The sequence below is a fragment of the Tiliqua scincoides genome, chromosome 4 (genome assembly GCF_035046505.1).
Source record: "Tiliqua scincoides isolate rTilSci1 chromosome 4, rTilSci1.hap2, whole genome shotgun sequence".
Classification (NCBI taxonomy): Eukaryota; Metazoa; Chordata; class Lepidosauria; order Squamata; family Scincidae; genus Tiliqua; species Tiliqua scincoides.
Window position 1 is genome coordinate 13,305,983 of NC_089824.1, and position 6,307 is coordinate 13,312,289.

At 42.0% G+C, this 6,307-nt stretch overlaps 1 pseudogene; it reads left to right on the forward strand.

The window, feature by feature from the left end:
• Positions 1–5,599: 5,599 nt before the first annotated feature.
• Positions 5,600–5,716, forward strand: LOC136650044 (5S ribosomal RNA; annotated as a pseudogene).
• Positions 5,717–6,307: the final 591 nt, after the last annotated feature.

The following is a 6,307-nucleotide window of genomic DNA, read 5'->3' on the forward strand; positions in this document are numbered from 1 at the left end:
TTAAAGAGCACTTAATAAACACTTTGTAAACCAAATTTGACTTTGTTCTGACTTTTTTTGCCCATAGGAACGCATTAATTAAATTTCAATGCATTCCTATGGGAAACCGCACTTCGCAAGATGAAATTTTCGCAATACGAAACGACTTGTGGAACGAATTAATTTCGTCTTGCGAGGCACCACTGTATAGTGAATTGGGCAAACATACTTACCCTTGTCAAGGAGCTACTATTTGTTACATCAGCCATCTCAATGCTTTTTTTTTTTTTTGGTCTCCCCTTAGGTTAGGAGTTCTACTCAGGTTCCAAGCCTCCCCCCCTCCCGGTCAAACAAAGGTACAACACAAATAGTACAGAAATAAAATCATTTATTACAGGTATGTGTTACTTAAAGATGGGGATTCGTTCTTCAAAATGCATTGTTAGGTGCTTTCTTTGTTGTGCGAACATCATAAAGTAGCAACTGGGTAGTGCCCCAGAATGCTTTGCATCTGTCAGGTAGCACCCCAGAATGCACTGCAGTGCCACAACCAGCGTCAGTCCATGACCCATCAAGAATCAGGTTTCAACCCACAAGTCACAGCTACACACAATTACCCAGCCTCGCAAGGTTATTCACTTCCATTCTGATCTTATGAAACAGTCATATATTCAGTCCATCGTTGACCATTATATGCAGTCTGCATATATGCAGTCTGTAGTTGACGTCGTTGGTCATGTGGTGCATGACTGTATTTTTGGGTTTCAGTCTGTGGCCCTCATCAAATGTGCCAAGGCACTCCAGGGGGCCATATGACTCCCATTGATAATGGCTGGGTCACATGACTAAAGTCAACACAATACAGTCAATAAATCCATGGATGCCAAGTCCTTGCAGGCTGTGATCAATCAACATAACTCCACATGATAAAATTGTTTTAAAAACGTTTTTTTTAATGCATGGCTTCAACCCAAAATGGGAACTGCCATTTTGCCAATACTTACCATTGTGCCCCCCTTTGGCTATGCTACTGGGCAGAGCTAAAAGTGCAGTTGCCATTTTCTGTGATAACCTCCTGTTCAGCATAATGTTTTGTCTTCCCTCCCACCACCTCCAGTTTTGATTCAAACCAGGATATATAAAGTGACATTTGCCAATAAGCATCATTGCCAAGACTCTGAATCCTAAGAGTCTGAAATGTACACTCACTTGTTTCTAGACCTTCCTGTTAAACTCATGCCTGCTCCTTTCTCCTCCATTGAGACCAGCTCTCTGTCGCATGCAAACCACAGAACAGCATTGTTGCCAGATATATCCCCTTGAATGATGTGAGGCATTCCACACTTGGAGTCTAAATGGCAGGATAAAACTCTCTGACTCTGTGGTTAAGACTGGTGATCAATTGCAAAGGCGATGATACCAGTACTCAGTAATATTAGTAAAGCAAATTTAGTTATGAGCTCTTTGGTTGGTTGACAGCCCACTCCTATACCTTCCCCCGCCCACTGGTGCAGCAGTGCAGAAAAGGAGCACACTGTATCCAATGGAGGAGTGTAATAGGAGGCTTCAGAGAGGATTTAAATCCCCTTACGTGTTCACAAGCCTCCTGTTCCACAATGGGTCTTCTCAGACCTGCACCTATTCTGTACCTGGCACAAGTCCAAGGAGAGAAGGGCTGGAGAGGCTGCTAATGGAGGCAGAGGCAGAGCTAGGTCATTTGACACCGAGGCCCATAAAGTTTTGTCAACTCATATGACATGATTAATTAAATATTAATTATATTATTAATTAATTAATTAAATTAATTAAGTCACATTTTTCCTTCCTCTAAGCACACAGTGTGGTGTACATGGTTCCTCCCCTTATTTTGTCCTCACAACAACCCTGTGAGATAGGTGAGACTGAGAGATAGTAATAGTCATGACATAATAATAATAATAATAATAATAATAATAATAATAATAATAATAATAATGGCCAGAAAATAAATGCACTGAATATTTCCCCACAAGCAATGGATGAAATTCTGCATCAAATGGTATATAACATGATGGCATTATTCCTAAAAGCCATGATTTCCAGAATTTTGGTCACTAGGGTGTCACCCCCACCCGCCCAAAATGTCTAATTGACCTGTTTTGAGTGAAGGCAGTGGTTCTTAAACTTTTAACACTGGGAGCCACTTTTTAGAATGACAATCTGTCCAGGACCCACTGGAACTGATGTCATGGCTGGAAGTGACATCATCAAGCAAAATAAAATAATTATAAATAATTAAATTAAAGAAAAACAGATAATTAAATAAGGGGAAGCCAGCCCTGTTCCACCAAGTGAATTTTCTCTGTAGCCTGCCTGCAAGACCACACCCCCCCCCAATATCAGTGAGAGTTTCAGCCCTCCCCAGTGCCCAGTTCAGTGTAAATTCTTATATTTCAAGCCTAGCACTATCAGGACCCACCTGACTTTACAGGTCTAAAAACATATAAAATGAACCTTACCTGCTGAAGCCTTACTTACTTACTCCACTTTCATCAGATTGGGTCCATGCAGCTAGCCTTGCATTCCCCTTTGCCTGACTTGACCAGGAGCCAAGACACATTTGCTTACTCACAAGTAAACACGACCTTGTGACTTACTTTCTCTTTCCATAGGGCTCAATACATTCATCGGCTTGGAGGGAGGGACTTCCTTTTTGGCTGTTTTTGGGGGCTGCTTTCATTGGATGAGAACCATTCTTGTGTCATTGGATTCCTCTCAGCCTGCCCTTTCCAACAAACTATGGCAAGTTTGCCTACTCACAAGTAAACGTGCAATAAGGCTCGGTTTCACTTTCCATAGGGCTCCATGCATTTTTTGGTTTCCAGTTTTTGGGCCATAACTTTTGGTCATAACTTTTGATGGAAAGGAGATATTTCAATCCGGGTTTTTGCATTGCATTCTGCTGGAAATTCCGCATCCAAGGTATATGGCATGTTGGGGTTGCTCCTAACCTTCGTGATTTTAGTGATGTTGGGGCATTTGTGGTGTGTCACCCCCCAGGGTGCTCCGAGGGTGGCCATTTCGCAATCATGGAACTCCATTCTGTGGTTGCAAAGTGTTCCAGCCACCAGTCCAATCCTACATAGGATTCGGTTGCAAACGTCTGCGTGTTTTTCTCTTTAATAACCCATATATATTGGATCTCTGTACAAACATGCACAATGTTTTGATGTGAGGTCTCCATTTTTCATCATTCATGTTGTTGAACCTTTGGTCATACAATAAATTTGTGTTTATTCGTTGACTGAATGTGTGTTGGAAAGAAGTACCATCTTGTTCCAATGCTCTGAGCTCAAAACCAAGATATTAAATCCTCACTCCCATACTATCCTGTTAACCTCCCCAACTGCCCTGAAATGTTCAGGTATCCACCCCTGGGTACACCATACTCGGGCAAAACCAGTCACTGCTGCTGCAGGCACCTGGACAGTCAGTCGGAGCAAAGACAACCCCCTCCACCTGAAGCTGAAAAGACATTAGAGAATACCAGTACCTTGCTCTGGCCTTTCCGGAAACAGGCCAGTCTACACACGGTGGAAGCTTGAGGAACATCTGGAGAAGACACCCCTGCTTCAGTCACACCCGGAAGCTGACTGGTCTATGTCCGGGCAACACATGATATCCTTGGAGGGACCATACCAATAACAGTGGTTGCCCCACCTTTGTTTCCAGACATTTATAACCCCCTTTCTTTTTTTCCTTGGCCCCCGACACAGTGTCAGAGAGATGATGTGGCCCTCCTGCCAAAAACTTTGGACACCCCTGCTTTAGACTGTGAAAGATGTGCAGGATTGCATGATGGGTCAAGTGAGAAAGAGGATTAATGGGAGGACCTAAACAGGGCTCAGATTTCTATCCTATCAGGGCAATTATCCCAAATCAGAATAGAAAGTACGGGGATTACATCTGCTGGTCTCCTATAGAAGAAATAGAACCTCCTTACAATCAGAAAATTGAATTCACAGAGTTGAGTCCCATAAACGAGTCCATACACGATGTAACTGGGTGGCCAGAGGTACATACAATCCTTCCAGTGGGCAATCATAGGGTATGAGATAACCCATAATGGATACACAATGAGATAGCTGCGTAACATCCACTAAATGTTAGTTTGGCAATACATAGTATTAATCAGAGTTGGAGTAGGTTTGTTTAGTATTCTATTGTACTTTCTTCGCCACAGGGTGATAGGACACAAAAGGGACTGTAAGAACCGAGAATTGTATAAAAGTTCTGGAAATTCCCAAAACCAGGCTCTCTCATGCTTTGAGACGTTAGTCCCATGAGATGCCCATTGCTTGCAATGAAATAAAAAGCCTGTGAACCTTCACTCCTGAAGTACTGAGTTGTTCTTGGGTCTTGAGTTGCTCTATCAACCTTGCAACACCAAAACTGGAGTTGAGCTAGAGGTAGATGGGATTATGATGCAATATTTCAATAACATTGAGGCACATTGGATTAGTCCTCCTTTTCCATTTAGAACCATTAAGAAGGAAGTATAACTGAAGTATAACTCATATTCTATTAAGCCCAAGCAGTTTGGAGCATTTAGTCTCCTTTTACTTGCTTTTCACTCTATTCCATTCGTGGAAATAGAGGCATTTTTTCTCCCTTTTCATAATACTAGAAGTCAAGGTTCACTAATGAAACTTGCTGGCAGTAGGTCTGGGGCACAGACAAAAGGAAGCACTGCCTTCTTTACACAATGTATATAATTGATGCATAGAATTTGCTGTCTCAAGATGCAATGATGGCCACTGGATTAATTTGTTTTCCAAGGAGGTTATATAAATTCATGGAGGAAAGGTCTACCAATTACTATAAGCCACAAGGGCTAAACAGAACCTCAGATGTTAGATCTTACAACCTAAGATGTTGTAATTATGTCACTGAATGCCAGTTACTGGAGAGCAACAGTATGTCATGCCCTGTGTATAGGCCTCCTAGATGTCTTTGGCTGACCACCATGAGAAACAGGATGTGGAATTAATTGGGTCCTTTGGTTTGACCTGGCAGGGTTCTCCTTATGTTCTCATGTCATATATTACTTAAAGCACCAGGCTTCCTGATAGGTTGACCTCTTTATAGTTGCTTGAGCAATTGTGAAACAAACACAAGCCCACAGACATGTTTCCCTTGTATGTCTACAACGGGCCTCACCCACAAGGCTCTTTCATACTTTTTATCACTAGATTGATCCACTTTACATAACTGCCAACAACATATACATAGTTAATTGATAGGGGCAATTTTAATGGCTGAAGCTAAGAGTTAAGGTCACAGGTTTATTTTTCAATCTTTTTTTGCACAGCTGTGATATTAAAACAGGATGTATATTAAAAATGGCCTTTCCTTCTAATGATGTATGATAGCTTTTGTTTATTAAATTGCAAATTTCTCACACTTCCTTCAATATCTCAAAAGTATGTGCAGAGTTTATGATAATATCCAAATGCGTTTAAATTTAATCAGTTCAAAACAAGATTATTAATCAACCCTCCTCACCCCCCCCCCAAAAAAAAAATCATTATCACTACTCACATTACAGTACCCAAACAGGGATGGACAAGATAACCAGTTGAAATGAGTTCCTTACCCTGCACGTGCCCGATCTCATCTGATCTTGGAAGCTAAGCAGGGTCAGGCCTGGTTAGTACTTGGATGGGAGACCATCTGGGAATACCAGGTGCTGTAGGTTTATACCATAGTCTTTTGAGACTGAAGGTTGCCAACCAATATGAAAAGTTACTTGTGCTTAATAGAAGAGGAGTCTTTCACCAGCATAATTTAGGGAGAAAGACAAACACAGAGTTTATCAGGTTCAGCCAGGACTTAAACAAAGAATCTTTTGGCCAGCACACTAGTACACTTCTGTAGTGAACCAAAGCTGTGATGCACCCTGAGCCAGCTCCTAAGCCAGTGAAGGCGCACAACTTTCAGGGATGTGGCATAGGCACCATGCCATTATGTGACAGGACTGTGACGTTGTTTTAACATGCATTGCATACACACCAGTGGCAGGAACATTACACTACAATGGTTCTGACAGTATAACCTGGACGTTGGTGGAGCAGTGGTACCTGAGCATACATAAGAAATCACCCTCAGAGAGCATGGAGGAGAATGGCTGCACCTGGCTGTAGAACCATACCAGAGTTCTAGAGTCATAATTCAATCTTGGCAGAACAATTGTCCTTCTCTAGCCAGGTTTGATATTTGAATTTAAACCATTTCTGCCCAACGTTGCATAAACGCAACAGGGTTCAAATGTGTACACCTGTGGGCCAGG